Raw genomic sequence first — 15,432 nt, 5'->3', positions numbered from 1 at the left:
CATGTTCACTAATTACACTATTAAGGTTATGAAGATCATTAGATGTTAGAAACAGGGGCTATAGTCCATTGGCAAATTCCCTTTATACATTAGCTAAGTATCCGGTCGTGTGTTAGGGAACCCCATTTCACATTATGTCTATTGCTTGAGACAGTCAATTCAGCCTCCTGTGGCAGAGCTAATATCTCTAGCAAAGAGAAAGTTGTTGTGTTCACGGTGAGACTGAGGGTGTTGTGTTCTCTGTCATTACGTTCTCCAATAGTCATATCACTTAGATCCTTCCAGGTCCTAATATTTAACAAGATGCAATTGATCCAACTTGTGTGAATATTTGATCTGTTGTAGGTACTGCACCATTCCTTATCCGAGCGTGCACACCCATTGCATGCCCTGAACCCTACAGATATTGTTACAACATTTAGATGTATGACCCTCGATCTCCACCGTTTAATGTGAGACAAATGTAGTTTAGGTATTGCCCACAGCTCATCTTCAACATCAACAATAGATCATCCAGTTATATTCAGAAGTTCAAATGTATTAACGTCACCAGTGACTAAAAGGGGCACTACCGTCAATTTGTTCTTAAATGTTTCAAGCTGGCATAATGTTTCTCAGTCACTCTTCCCTTTCACTGTACGGCAATAGGCATTGAAAATATTACAATGCTTTTCTCTGGCAGATATTAAGTTGATACCTAGAATATATCCCAAGAATCAACCTTTACATTTTACATGGTGCAGTCTATGGACATTTTAACAAATATTAATTGACCCGCAAATGGTCCACCTACCCCCTTTGCAAATGCATCTATGCTATAGTTGATATACCTTGGCCAGAATTTAGGCGACATAAACCAGGTCTCCTGAAAGACACAAAAATAAAATTTATTTATGAAGTCACCCCATTCTAGATCAGGTAAGGGCAACAATATTCTATCATCTCTGAATTTAAGATAATATGCTGCTAATAACTTTATGCCATTTGTGTCATTACAATCCTGAGTATGAGCTAATCAGTTCCTTCCATCCTCAGGAGGTATCCTCATGGAGGTGGTTAGATTTCCTTCTGTCATTTCCTGTGGGGAGAATCCCATCTGTTCTCAAATAAACTCAGCTCAGTGATTCTACACCACCAATGTCCCAATCCCTCAGGAGTGGACCGCAGTTACTAATGGCTAATTTTTCTGGTGGTGACAGTTTATCCCTGCCGGGATGGCTGTATTTGAACTGCGTCAAACTGCCACTTGGGGTGAGTGTATGCATCAGCGAATCCACCAGCTTACCACCAGATAATATTAGCTCTATGCTGTTGTACTCGCTTTTATTGGGAGAGTACCGTTTTGCTTTTAGGATTTTAGAGCGGCTTACAGAGTGGCACTGACATATGCTTTGTACCCAGTGAATAGATATGATCATTAATGAGCTTTTATTCTCCCTTACCAATTAGGAAATATTGAAATCATTAGTTAGAAACTCTGATTTCTATTTGCTCTGCAAGTGGATGCAGAAAGGCTTGATGTAATGTCCACAATGAATATCTCTGTCAATGTCTATATTTGAAATAAGAGGGGCAGAGCACTTTTCAGAATCAAATAGAGATGTGTGACGATGGGTAAAAGAATCCTTGCTCACATCATCGAACGTCTTGGTAGGTGGTCACTTTTAACATATAGCTTAGCACCATTAAGCGAATTACATGTGCTGGTGGCCTTGGCTGAATCCTACACATCTTAGCTATTATTTCTATAGATTTTATATACTGCCCATGCAGTGTTTTGTAGTCATAATTCTTTCATCTCTTCCTGTAGCTTCAATATTATTGCAATCAGAGGGCCCTCAGTGAACTTAGGGACATTGACACTCAACACCCATTGTACTAGTGTAAAAGGCCATTTATTAGGACAGGCTTGCTCATCATAACCTAACATTAACATAACTGGAACATTAAATGAACACTTTTCCTCTTTAATTTTTGAACTCCCCTGTCTTCCATTCTCACTTAATTCCCCATTTTTTTCTCCGTTCACCCAGCATCCCCTTCCATTATCCCACACATCACCCTTTTGCTTTCGTCTCATATCTGAATCTGGCATCCCCCACTCTGTCATCCTTCACCTGCTTCTTTTTCCCCGCTGCAAGGGTGGCCAGGCCTGAATCTGACCCTCCACCCTCCCCCATCCACTGCCCATAACTAGCAACCTGCCCTAACCCTGGCATAAAAAAAATCCCACCCCGTCACACAGCGCCTCCATTCACTCACCCCTTTTCCAGCACACCTCTCTTTCGTCCTGTAGGGTGGGTGGGTGGCCAACCTCAGTGTATCGCAACAGGCTGTGCAGAAGAGGCCGATCCCCACCCCAGCCCATCTCTATAAGCTATCCCTTAGACCCTCCCCTTCTCTCCTCCCCAGCCTATCCCCTCTAGGGCCATCTCCTTCTGGCCCGAAAGTTCCTGTGGAGAGAATGGACTGCATCCCTCTCTCCACAGGGCCCTACATCGGGACATAGACATTCAACGCCCATTATACTAGTGTAAAAGGCCATTTATTAGGACAGGCTTGCTCATCGTAACATAACATTAACATCACTGAAACTTTAAGTGAACATTTTTCCTCTTTACCTTTTGAACTCCCCTGTCTTCCATTCTCACTTCATTCCCCACTCTTTCCTCTGTTCACCCAGCAACCCTTCCATTCTCCCACACATCACCCTTTTGCTTTCGTCTCTTGTCTGAACTGGGCATTCCTCACTCTGTCATCCTTCACCTGCTTCTTTTTTCCTGCCGGAAGGGTGGCCAGGCCCGCATATGAACCTCCACCCTCCCCCATCTACTGCAACCCAGCATAAACCCTTTAGGCATGTTGCTGCCCCACCAGCAAACTCACAGCAACCACAGTAACTTAAACAGGCTCACTCCGCCACAGCTTCTCTCCCTACAAATTAGTCAGCAGAAAATGCAGTTCCAACATGTAATGAGCATTTCCCATTTCTGACAGATGCACCTCGTCATCCCTGAAGAGCACCTGTTCATTCTCCCTAATCCCTTTGTGTGTCAGCACTTTGATGTCCTGTGTCCTACAGAACACCCGCATATCCCGATTAAGCTTCCTCTTGGCCTGTTCAATAGCCCTGTGCTTCAGGGATCCTCTCCATTTTCTCCTGGGCACAAACTCCGTCCATACCATACAAGTCCCATGCATATTGTGCCTCAGTAATGCCAAATCCCGCTGAATGTGCTGCAGTAGGGTGAGCCCCGATAATCGTACTAGATTATTTTCCCCTAGGTGCAATACCAAGACATCAGGACAACCCCATGTCGGCAATATTGAAGTTATAAAAGGAAGCAAACTGCCCCACCTCATGCCGTTCTTCCACCACCACAACACCTCATGCTTGCTACTTAGAAGTCCCAGAGATCGTCCATAGACTTGCTTTTCCGCATATTTTGCTGCCCAGTGAATAAACGAGTGTCCTACCAGCCATGTTACTGTTTTAGCTTTTTCCGGGCCATGCACACTACCTGGAAGGATAAACAGATGTCAGTGTAGGACAAGAACCGCCCCCCCAAACAAACAAAAAACACATAAAAAGAACTCCCCCCCCCATGGCACAAAATGTTCTGTCTATGGAAAAAAACTCCACCTCAGGCTCTCACATATCTCTCACAACATTTCAACCGCCATATTCCAATGCGCCTGATTTGTTCCAAGTCCCAACCTAAGTGAGCCGCCTCAGTAGCTGCACCAATTCGGAACGAATGAGTACCAAAATTACCCGCATGCCTCCCAATATGCCTCAAAGCCATCCTCAAAACAGCCAACAACTGGAAAGCCATGAGCTTCTTACCATTCTTGTGACAGAAAACACCACCTCCCTGCTCTGCTCTGTGCTCCCTGAAAGAGTCCCATTCCTGTACTGGACATGCTTCCTCCTCACCCCCTCTGTCCAACCATATCCACTTCCCTCATTCTAACTGATCTGTTTTTGACTGCCTCAACCATGTGCCCAAGTGTGCACCCTGCCTCCGCACATCACCCTTTCGGATTCCACAATCTTTTCCCACACCCAACAACTCAGACACTCGGAAAACCCTGAAAAACATCCATTTCATACACAAATGAAAAAGTGCCACCTCATACGCATCCACACAACAAACTGACAAAACATGCAAAAGTTGTATGAGCAGGTCAAATGAAATAGCCTCACACACCACCCTACCTGATCCTGATCGTGCCCAACCCCAACCTTTCAGCATAATGTTGCGACAAACCCTTGTGAATCAGAAATATCACAAAATGCAACACTCGAGCTTCAAGCACTCACTGCCACTAGAACCCCCCTCCAACAACCTCAAAGTCCTGAAATTCCAACCATGCTAGGCGATAACTCCTTAGAGTGGATTCCGCTAGCGACATCTCCAACAGTCTCATGACCATCACGCCCCCCACTCCTAAATGTCTGCCGGGACCGCAGTCTTGTGCTCTTCTGCACCTGGTGCCATTGCACGGAAACGCTGCCACTGCGAACGCGACAGGGAATCTGCAATAGAATTAGTGACCCCAGGATGTGCTCAGTCTTAAATATGATATTTAAAGTCAAACAACGCAGCATGAATCTTTGCACAACCCGCAGCACTCTGAAATTCCTGGCTCTCTCTCTGTTCACCAGATCAACCAATGTCAAATTATCCACATGAAACATTATCGTCCTGCTTTCCAGTTCGTCACCCCACATGGCCAAAGCAACCAACAGTGGGAAGAATTCCAGGAACGCAATGCTCCTGCCCTGATTTAGCCATTGTGCTGGCCAGGGTTCCGCACACCACCGTCCATCCCAAAAAAGGCCAAAACCTAAGGCCCCTGCTGCGTCCAAAAAAATCTGCACCTGCCATACACTACCCTCCTCCCGAAAAGACATTGGGCCATATTTATACTTTTTGACGCAAAACTGCGCTAACGCAGTTTTGCATCAAAAAAATTAGCGCCGGCTAACGCCATTCTGAAGCGCCATGCGGGCGCCGTATTTAATCAATGACGTTAGCCGGCGTTAGCCGCCGGCGCTGCCTGGTGTGCGTGGAAAAAATCGACGTACACCAGGCAGCGCCGGCGTAGGGGGATATGGAGCTTGGGCTTAAAAAAATTGGGCAAGTCATGCTGAGGCAAATTTTTCGCCTCAACCCGATTTGCGCCATTTTTTTCGACTCCCAAACCCCATAGAAATGACTCCTGTCTTAGCAAAGACAGGAGTCATGCCCCTTGCCCAATTGCCATGCCCAGGGGACTTCTGTCCCCTGGGCATGGTCATTGGGCATAGTGGCATGTAGGGGGGCACAAATCAGGCCCCCCTATGCCATAAAAAAAAAAGAATACTTACCGGAACTTACCTTAATGTCCCTCGGATGGGTCCCTCCAGCCTTGGGTGTCCTCCTGGGGTGGGCAAGGGTGACAGGGGGTGTCCCTGGAGGCATGGGAGGGCACCTCTGGGCTCCTTCCGAGCCCACAGGTCCCTTAACGTCTGCCTTTTCCAGGCGCTAAAAAATGGCGCAAAAGTGGCCGTACGTCATTTTTTTTGACCCGCCCACTCCCGGGCGTGAATTTTGCCCGGGAGTGTAAATACGGCGCACATGCCTCGGAGTCAATTTTTTAGACGGGAACGCCTACCTTGCATATCATTAACGCAAAGTAGGTGTCCACGCAAAAAAATGACGCAAACTCCATGGACTTTGGCGCTAGACGCGTCTAGCGCCAAAGTATAAATATGGAGTTAGTTTTGCGTCGGAATTGCGTAAAAAAAAAGACGCAATTCCGGCGCAAACAGAGTATAAATATGCCCCATGGAAACCCCATTAAACTGTGTCAGGAAAGGCTCCCACACCCTGATGTCCTCCCTCAAACCTACTGTCAGCTGAATCCTGTGATGAGGAAGGGATGCTCTGGACATAGCCAGCTCCATGCGTCTGCAAAAAGTCCTATCTCCCCGGACCACCCTATATGCAAAGTTAAGGAAACCTAGGAGCTGTTGTGCCACGTGCAATTCTAACCTCTGTCTCAACCAGATCTATTGTAAAAATTGCAAAATTTCTTCCACCTTTGCCACAGGCAAACGCACCATGAATGGCACTATGTCCAGTTCAATGCCCAAAATAGACAGCACGCAGCTAGGGCCCTCTGTCTTTTCAGGTGCCAGGGGTACCCCTAACTCCAGTGCCAAACTCTCAAAACATTGTAAAGCCTTCCCACATGCACCAGAGTGTTGTGTACCCACAAAAAGGAAATCATCTAAATAATGTGACACCGACCGATGTCCACTCACCTGCACAAAAACCCACTGCAAGAAGGTACTGAAAGATTCAAACAATGCACAAGAAATTGCGCACCCCATGGGCAGCACTCTGTCTATGTAGATGGCCCCTCCCAGCTGCATCCCCAGCAAAGAGAAATCCTCAGGGTGAATAGGGAGCAGCCGAAAAGTTTCCTTGATGTCACACTTGGCCAACTCAGCGCCCATGCCACATCCCTGTATGAGCCGGATGGCATCATCCACTAAGGCATACACTCCGATGCAATAAAATCATTGACCGATGCCCCCTTTGGCCATGGCAAGTGGTGTATCAATCAGAAATCCCCTTTTGTCTTCTTGGGGACCACACCCAAAGGTGAAATCATCAGATCATCCATAGGACACCCATAAAAGGGGCCCGCAATTCTGCCCTCTGCCACCTCCTTGTTCAATTTTGTCGCTACCACCTCAGGCATGGCCAATGGCGACCTAAAATTGTCCGCCCATCTCTTCGCCGGTGATCCTTGGTACCCTACCCGTAATCCCTGTCTGAAACTTGAATTTGTGTGCTATGTCCGTATCCGAGTACATGCGCAACCATAGCAGTAACCTACCCAGCTTAATTGGAGTAGGTGCCTTTCAGCCCAGGAGCACCCTGCCCTCCTCTGCCCGTGGAAGATCTCCACTGCTCCGCCGGACTGGCCAGGGAAAAACATTGCGTGACTGGGTGTCTCCCCCCACATTTGGAACATTCATTCTTGAATGTGTAGTGGTGCCTGGAGCAAAACCCCTTGTTGAAGTTCCAGCATGCTCCTGAGATAAGCACTGGGGCTCTTTGTGCCTGACTCCTGGGGCGGGGCGCTGCTGAAAAGGCCTATATACCACTCGAAGGCCACTAGCTATATGGGTGGACGCAGCAGACTGCGAAGAGGCCATCCACTGCATCCACAGCTCCAGGTCCACGTCCCCCCATGGTTTTTCAGGCTTAACTCTCACTCTGGCCCTGAACTCTTCATCGTAGCTCAGCCATGTAGAACCCCCAAAATGCATTTGGGCCTTGGGAATAATGTCCATGTCCGCATATTTTTCACAGTAGATACTAGCATATATCAAAAATGCAGCGGTCCAATTATCAATAGTAATGGGGACCCTAGGCCTATGCGCCAGTTCCCATTCCTCCTCCTTAAAGCCTTCTTTGGGCTGAATATCTATATGAAGGGGTCTAAATAAGTCAACATACTCATGCTTCCAGATCAGTGCTTTCATCTTGTCTGCTACGTGGACTGCAGTGGCATCGCTAATCCCGTAAAGAGGAGCCGCTTCTTATGGCTGTCCCCCTCCTTAGCATCACTTTTCTTGTCCCCACTCCCACAGTCTCTCCCACATCTCCCTGGGGCGCCAAACCCTTCTCCCCGCCTGGTCCTTGTTGCCTACAGATACCGCACCTGTACAGTCATCCCCCACCCCAATAGACTTATATTGGGCAGCAGCAGCCTTGCCTCTCCACTCGCCCCACAGTGACCACCAGTCTCCCTTACCTTGTACTCAGTGAGCTGGAGTGCTGGCTTCTGACAAAGACTTGGGCCCGCAGCCTTCCGTGCGCGACACCTCCTGGACTCGTGTGCCAGTCTTTGATGCCTGCAAAACAGAGGGTCCCCGCTCACCTCTTTTTCACGAATCTCCCCTTCTTCCTATTCCTCCAAGTCTTCTTCATAATCTAGCTCAACCACATCCTCCTCGTCCACCCCCTCTCATCATTCTCACTCTCTGCATCCACCACATCACGCTCAAACTCCGTCCCATGGCCCCCATGAAGTATGCCATACGTGTGCTTTGTGCGCTCCCGCAGTGTAGAGAAGGACCCCAAAGACTCCTCCATTGCTTCGGACCAACGCCCAGGGGCCGTGATGTACCCGTTGGCGTCGCACCCTCCCTGCCAACCTCTGCCGCTGGCGTTGACTCCCCGCGACGCACATGGCCATATGCGCCCTGTGCACCTGTTGAGCTGCGTGCCCCACCGGCCGCATCAGCCGCCTGCTCCTTGCCCTGCTCCTGAGCAGGGACCCATACCCAATTTCCCTGCCCCAAACTACGTCCCCTGGGTACCTTGCTGACACCTACAAACTTGCACTTCGCCTGTCTGGCTCTCCCCTCTGCCTCGCCCCTTTCCCTGCATAACAGAGCCCACCGTTCCTCTGTCTCCGCCACTAGCTTCCTCTGTTCCTGGATTCTGGCTTCAATATCCACTGCTGACCAGTCAGTGGATGGCTGCTGCTGGGTCACCTCCCCACCACCTTCCTACAGATGTTCCCTAGCATGCCTCAGTGCTGTCTCCCTCCCACTGTCTTCAAGTGACCCCCTTTGGGCCCCGCCTTGAGTCTGAGCCTTCTTGCCTTTGCCCTTTCCCTTGCACCCACCCTGCCCCCCAGCTGTGCCTCTACTTCCAGCCTTGGTAGGCTGGCCAGCCACAGAAAGGTCCAGGGGCTGCTCCAAGCCCCCAGGCCCCCCAGGCCTCTGGCCCCCATCCTGAGTGCCTCACCCTGCAGGTAGGCCATGTGCACAGGGCCCTGCCATCTCCCCAGCTGTGGCTTCTCCTGACTCTGCCCCCACCTTTGTTTGTTCCTCATCAGGCACCCCGTGCCCCAGCAGCTATTTTTTGCATCAGGGGTGGACGCGCTGCGTCCCCTCCCCGGATCTCCTTCTCACCCCCCTGGATGGCGAGCAGCAGGCAGCAACCGCTGCCACTACGCCATGTGCAGCAGTGTACATCGTGCGCTGCATCCCCACCCAGGCCTGGTCAAGTACACCAGTCCTGAAGAGGTCGCTATGCCCGGCTTTGCCGATTACCTGAAGCGTGGCTCATACGGCCGCAGTGTCATGTGTTGCGGCCATCACAAACTTTCCCTACCTCTTTGTGCTCGTCCCCGCGGGATCGGCAATCTCAGTGCAGCGCGACAGGCTGCGCAGAAAAGGCTGATCCCCACCCCAGCCCTCCCTAAAAGCTATCCCTTAGACCCTCCCCTTCTCTCCCACCCCAGCCTATCCCCTCTACAGCATCTCCTTCTGGCCTGAAAGTTCCCGTGGAGAGACTGGACTGCGTCCCTCTCTCAACAGGGCCCTACATATCATCTGCCTTTAATTGCCAATTCCTCGCCAATATTGGAGCGCTGCCCTTTCCTTCCTCCACACAACCTGTTTTGACAAATGGATCTCACTTCCAAGGGGCTATGCTATGTCGAGCATCCTGACTGGATATCCGGTTTCACCACAATTCTGTCTCAGCTGAAGAAGTCTTTGGGACTGGTGATTTATCTAAATTTCTAGAGAGCGACTTTTGTGATGCTTTATGTTTGAAATATTGTTGCTATATGAGGTTGTTTTTTTAACTGAGCACTTTAAAGCAGCTTTATTGTCATTAATTGATTCAACTTCATCAATGAAGACCTCTTTTTCTTCCAACATATGGCTATCTGCATTTTCTTTAGTTGTTACTTGTTTGGCTTTGTCATTCCTGTATAGGGGCTCAACAGATTTTATTTTCCCCATCTAGGAAACCATTAACCATAATAGCTAATAGACTAGTCAGATACACAGTGTCACCTAAAGTTCACAATGCTTAGTCCACAATGTACTAAGCAGTCATTTGTAGCTATAGCTCCCAAATGAACTTTAACTCAGTTTTTCTTTGAGGGCCCACAAACAGTTGCACTTCCAGAAAAGGCTCAGATAGGTAGTAATTTTTGTTTAAATCTACTGGTCAACCACCTCTCACATGTAAAAGACACATATATCATGAAAGCTAGAGACTGGGGGGATGGGGGTGCACCCTGGCCTCTTTTGGACAATAATGGGAGATGATGACCCTACACTTGGCCCCGGCCATACCTCGGGGCTGGTAGTCCCCACACTGCAGCTGGCTTCCCATGCAGCAAGTGTCTGTGTAGCGCACTATAGCATGCAAAGTCCCAGAGGGGCCCCCCTTTTCCACCCCCTCAAAACTGGTGGAAAAGGATCCTGGGGCTGGTAGTCTACACAGTGTGCTACTTGTCAATGATTTTGATTTGGAGGCGGAAGTGGTGTATTAGCATACATTTTCAATGACATCAAATCAATCTTAGCTTCTTTCTGCAGTGAGCTCTTTTCTTGAAGATGTCAAGAAGGTTGTTGTGTGTGAGGAAATTGTTGATGAACTTCTGTAACAGATTGAGTGTTTCAAAATTGATAGATATAATTAATGATGAGCTGTCTTCGTCAGATGTGCCTTTGAAATATTTCTCAAAGCATGGTAAGTTGTTGATAGTAAGTGAGATAAAGGTGCTTCAGTGTTATAGATTTGCTTCTTGAGCCTGTCAATGTTCACATTGAAGTAGAGATTGTTGTGTCATAACTTTATGTGGGAAGCTGTTATTATGGTTCTAGTGTGTGAATGACATAGGACTTGATGCCATTGGATCAGGGAGTTTCTGCTTGATGTACTGAGGCCCAAATTTAAGAAGGGCCGAGCGCCACATTAGCGTAATTTCTTTGACACTAATGTGGTGGTTGACAAAAAATGTTGCACCAAATTTACAAAGTGGTGCAATGCACGAATTGCACCACTTTGTAAACTCTTGCGCCACATTATGGCTGCACCAGGCATAACGTATGCAAGGGGGCGTTCCTCCATTAGGAGGCCCAGAAAAATGGTGCAGTGGAATCGATTAGATTTCACGCAAATAATGAGTGCAAAAAAACTAAATCACTGTGAAGAACAGTCACTCATATTCTTTTATTCTCCTGTGTTTACAATCAATTTTTATGGCAAATGGTGTATTTGCAGTATATTTTTTCTTCAAATGGTGCGTAATTGAGTAACGTGGGAAAAATGGTGTAATTGCAGGAATTTTGTGTAGCAAGTTGTTGGAGGCAGCATGCTCTGGTTGGCTGAGGGCGAGGCCCTAACCAGGCAGAACATGTCTTTCGTTTCGGTTCTCCAAGTGTAATAGCTGTTGCTGGAGAGTGTTTTCCCACAGCCCCTAGTGAAATGAAGCTTGAATTGCAAAGGCCGCCCACAGGGATTTTAGAACATGGAAATGCGCACTTTCTTAAAGTGGCATTTCCAAGGTATTACTGACAAAACCACCTTAACCATCAGAAAGGGTTTGTCTTTAGAAATCTAATGATAGTAAACATGATGATGCTGCTCCACTGCAATCCACTATGCCAGATAGGATTAATTCTAAACTTTCCCCGATATTAATCTACGGGCAGAGCAGCTCTTAATGGTGTTTAAAACAGTTATATGGGCAATTTTCACTATATGGGCACATGTGCCCCGGTGCACTCACAGGCCTGCAGGGGCAGGCTGGACACCAGCATTGAGAACACCACAAGGGTGCTAGTGCACCCATACAGGCCTGCTGTGTCATGCTCACTACTAATATAATAACATTAATGTACGAGTGTGCGCATGCTGGCAAGCTGTGCTAAGCTCAGTATACACAGGACAACACCAATGTGCAAGTGTGCACATCCTGGCAAGTTGTGCTAGGCTCAGTATACATATGAATGCACCGATGTGCAAGTGTACACATACTAGCAGGTTGTGCCAGGCTCAATATACATACTGGCAAGACACACTAGGCTCAGAATATACATGAAAACACCAATGTGCAAGTGTGCACTTAAAGGTAAGCCATGCCAGGCTCAGTATATACATGAAAACACCAATATGCAAGTGTGCACATATAGACAAGCCATGCTCGATTCAGTATATATATGCAAACAACAATGTGCAAGGGTGCACATGCTGGCAAGCCATGCTCGATTCCGTATATATATGAAAACACCACTGGTAGGCTCCCCTTCCTAACTTATGTAGGGAGGGCGCATGTGCACTTTCACCTTGTACTTACAATGAGAAAAGTGCCCAGGGCCCTAAGATCACTCAGAGAGGCTCAGCAAAACCCTCAAGGAAGAGCTAATCTCCCAGGTAGGGTAACCCATTTTGGGGTTCTCCGCTACCGGGGCAGGAGACACCCTTGCATCCCTTCCCTGTCTTCTGCCTACCACCTGCTCCTCCATCCAGGGGGAGGGTTATCTAGGGGTAGCGGAAGGCCTACTCAGAGCTGGCCCCAGTCGGAAAGAAGCCACCCTGAGTAGGCACACCTGCGCCTCAACAGGCCTGCAATACCAGGCGTAATACATGTTGGTCAGGCTACTCTGGTGGATGGCACACTCAGTGCCCAAGTATGTGGCGTACCTTTTTACAGGGCACTCCTGGGTATGGCACCTCAACCAATCATGTAAGCACCTCTTACTTGCATGAGTAGGAAGGCCACGCGCAGTTCCCCCGACGCAGTACAATTGGAAAGTGCACAGAGTCATAAGGCCATGCACAGAGAGTCAGCAAACACTGAGAGGGAAATGGCAAAAGTTTCAAGGAAATCCCCTAAGAAGGGCCATGTTCAACATAAGCATGATGTACAATTCCCAAAACCATGGGAATTACATCAGCATAATTTAAATTTCATTGCTTGCAACAGAGTGCTAATGATTAATCCTTGAAGAAGCAAAATTGCAGTTGGGATGACATAAATTGGACTCAATGTGATGTTCAGAGTTTCCCATTATAAATGTCTGTGAACCATTGGAAGCATTCATTAGCCGATGTAGCCATATATTTTCCTTGCAATTATGCAACTTTACCACCCCAATAAATAACTTGTCGCGCCGCACCGCGCGAGCCGAGTGTTCGGCACAAGCCGGGCGTTCGGCTCGGGCCGCGCATCTAAGACGCGGCGCGCCCCGAGCCTTTCCTGTACTTTACGAGGCCCCAGACCTTACATGGGGCCTCGCACTGCTCTCTCCCTCCGCATTTTTGGGGTCTCCTGACCCCTCTTACCTGTTCTTGTTTCTTCTTTTTCTTCTTTCTTCTTTCTTGGGTTTTTGCTGCACTTTCCTTTATGTCTTTTCCCCCTTCCCAGGTTACCTTTTTCTTCCCAGCATTCCTCATTCCCTAGTCTCTATGGTTTCTACTCTATTCTGTTCTATCTACTTTTCCCTATCTAAGATGGTGTCCTTTTTCTTACTGTGGATCTCTTCCTGTTTTTTGGTATTTAAGGACGGTGTTTTCTTCTCTTCTTTGCGCTGCAACACTTTCTGTTCAGATGGTGTCTTCGCTCCTGATTTCCTTGCCTTTTGGTTCTGGAATTCGCCAATTCTGTGCTATTTGAATTCAGTTCTTTTTGATTCCTGTTCTTTTGTTCTTGTTTTCAGGAGTCATTCTGTTGGAGGTTTTTTCCCCTTTTTTGGAAGGTTTTTTTTCCCTCTGGCGCTATTTTCTGAAGGTCACGGTCTGTTCTTGGCGTTTCCATTGCCTACAGCACCGTGGCTACCAGAAAGAGTCACCCCTTTTTGGGCCAAAGCCGAACACTCAAGATCCACGCCACGAGATCTGCAGATTCCAGGCACAAGCAGCACGTGAGTCGTGACAGATTGCAGCGCCCAACCATTCCGATGTCTTCAAACACCATGGATGACACAGTGGTGGCTGCTGCAGATCCGGATCAATCTCTCCTGACGACGATTCAGCAACAAGCTCAAGAATTACAACAACTACGCAATGAGAATGCTGCGTTACGACAGGCTTTGGCTTTCCGCAGTGGTGATGTTCCAACGCTTTCAGCTTCTACCCATCGTTTTTCCGGTGAACCAACCAAACTGCGTGAGTTCCTTGATCCATTAACGGTGTACTTCGCCTTCCGACCCACCCAATTCTCCCATGACAGAACAAAGGTGGGTTATCTAATCAGTGCCTTATCCAAGCCTGCCTTGGCCTGGGCAACCCCGATGGTATCGTCCAACGATCCGGTATTGTCGGACTATTCCGCCTTCGTGAATCGCTTCAAACAAATGTTTAGTCGTCCTGGATTGAAGGCTTCAGCGGAAGAAGCCTTATGCGACATTCAACAAGGTTCACAAGATGTCCTACAATACATAACACGTTTTCGTCAGTTAGCGGCAGAGACCACCTGGGTGGAACGTACGCTGGTGACTTTGTTTCGTAGAGGACTCAAAGAAGAAATAAAGGATGAATTAGTACATTCCACCAGAGTGGAAGATCTTCGTGGCCTGATGGATCAAGCCCTTTCCATCTAATACCGCCTTCAGGAACGGAGATCGGAGAAGAGAAGGAGTAGAGGGTCTTTCCAACCAAGCACTTCACGAGTTTATCCGCATCGTTCTGAGGAACCTCGCCCTCCTGCTAGAGACATCGAAGGAGAACCCATGCAGGTGGATACTACTCGAGGCCCTCTCTCTGCTAGCGAGCGGGAAGACAGGCGAAAGAAAGGGTTGTGCCTGTACTGTGGTTCTGCTGGCCATATGCTTCGTACCTGTCCTGTACGTCCGTCAAGGCCATCGGGAAACGCCACTTCCTGTCCTCTGTAAGAAGGGAGGGGACGGGATTATCAGCTATACCTTCCATCAGTTCCTTTAATTACAATACAACATCCTTGTTCATAGTACCAGTCCTGTTACAATTTCCTGACGGCCGTCAAGAAAAGACTATGGCTTTACTAGACTGTGGTGCTAGTGGTATTTACATGGATAAAACATGGGCCACTACTAAACAAGTTCCTACACAACCCAAGGAAATTCCCGAACAAGTGCACACAGTGGACGGATCCTTGATATCCTCTGGTCCAGTTGATACAACTACTCTGCTGCTGAATTTACAGATCGGTAACCATCAAGAACACGTTGCCTTTGATCTCATAACATCCCCCAACCATACCATCATTCTTGGAATTCCATGGTTCATTAGACATAATCCGTATGTGAATTGGGCAACCCGGACAGTTTCCTTGTCTTCACAATTTTGTTACGAGCACTGTTTTTCTTCTGACAAGTATTGGTCACCTAAGAGATCAATAATTACGGAAGGTACCACCGGTTCTTCCATTAATACAGTCCAAGGAGTCCCTGAACACTATTTGGAGTTTCAAGATGTGTTCCAAAAACCATCCAGACCTGTGTTACCTCCACATCGAGACTATGATTGTGCTATTCCCTTGGAACCTGGCACTATCGTTCCTTTTGGAAGGATGTATTCCCTCACGGAACCTGAAAAGGAAGTTCTAAAAGAGTATCTGGAAGAAAATATACAGAGT

This window comes from Pleurodeles waltl, chromosome 11 (genome assembly GCF_031143425.1).
Source record: "Pleurodeles waltl isolate 20211129_DDA chromosome 11, aPleWal1.hap1.20221129, whole genome shotgun sequence".
In the NCBI taxonomy this organism is placed as follows: Eukaryota; Metazoa; Chordata; class Amphibia; order Caudata; family Salamandridae; genus Pleurodeles; species Pleurodeles waltl.
Note: the sequence above shows the minus strand (reverse complement) of the source record.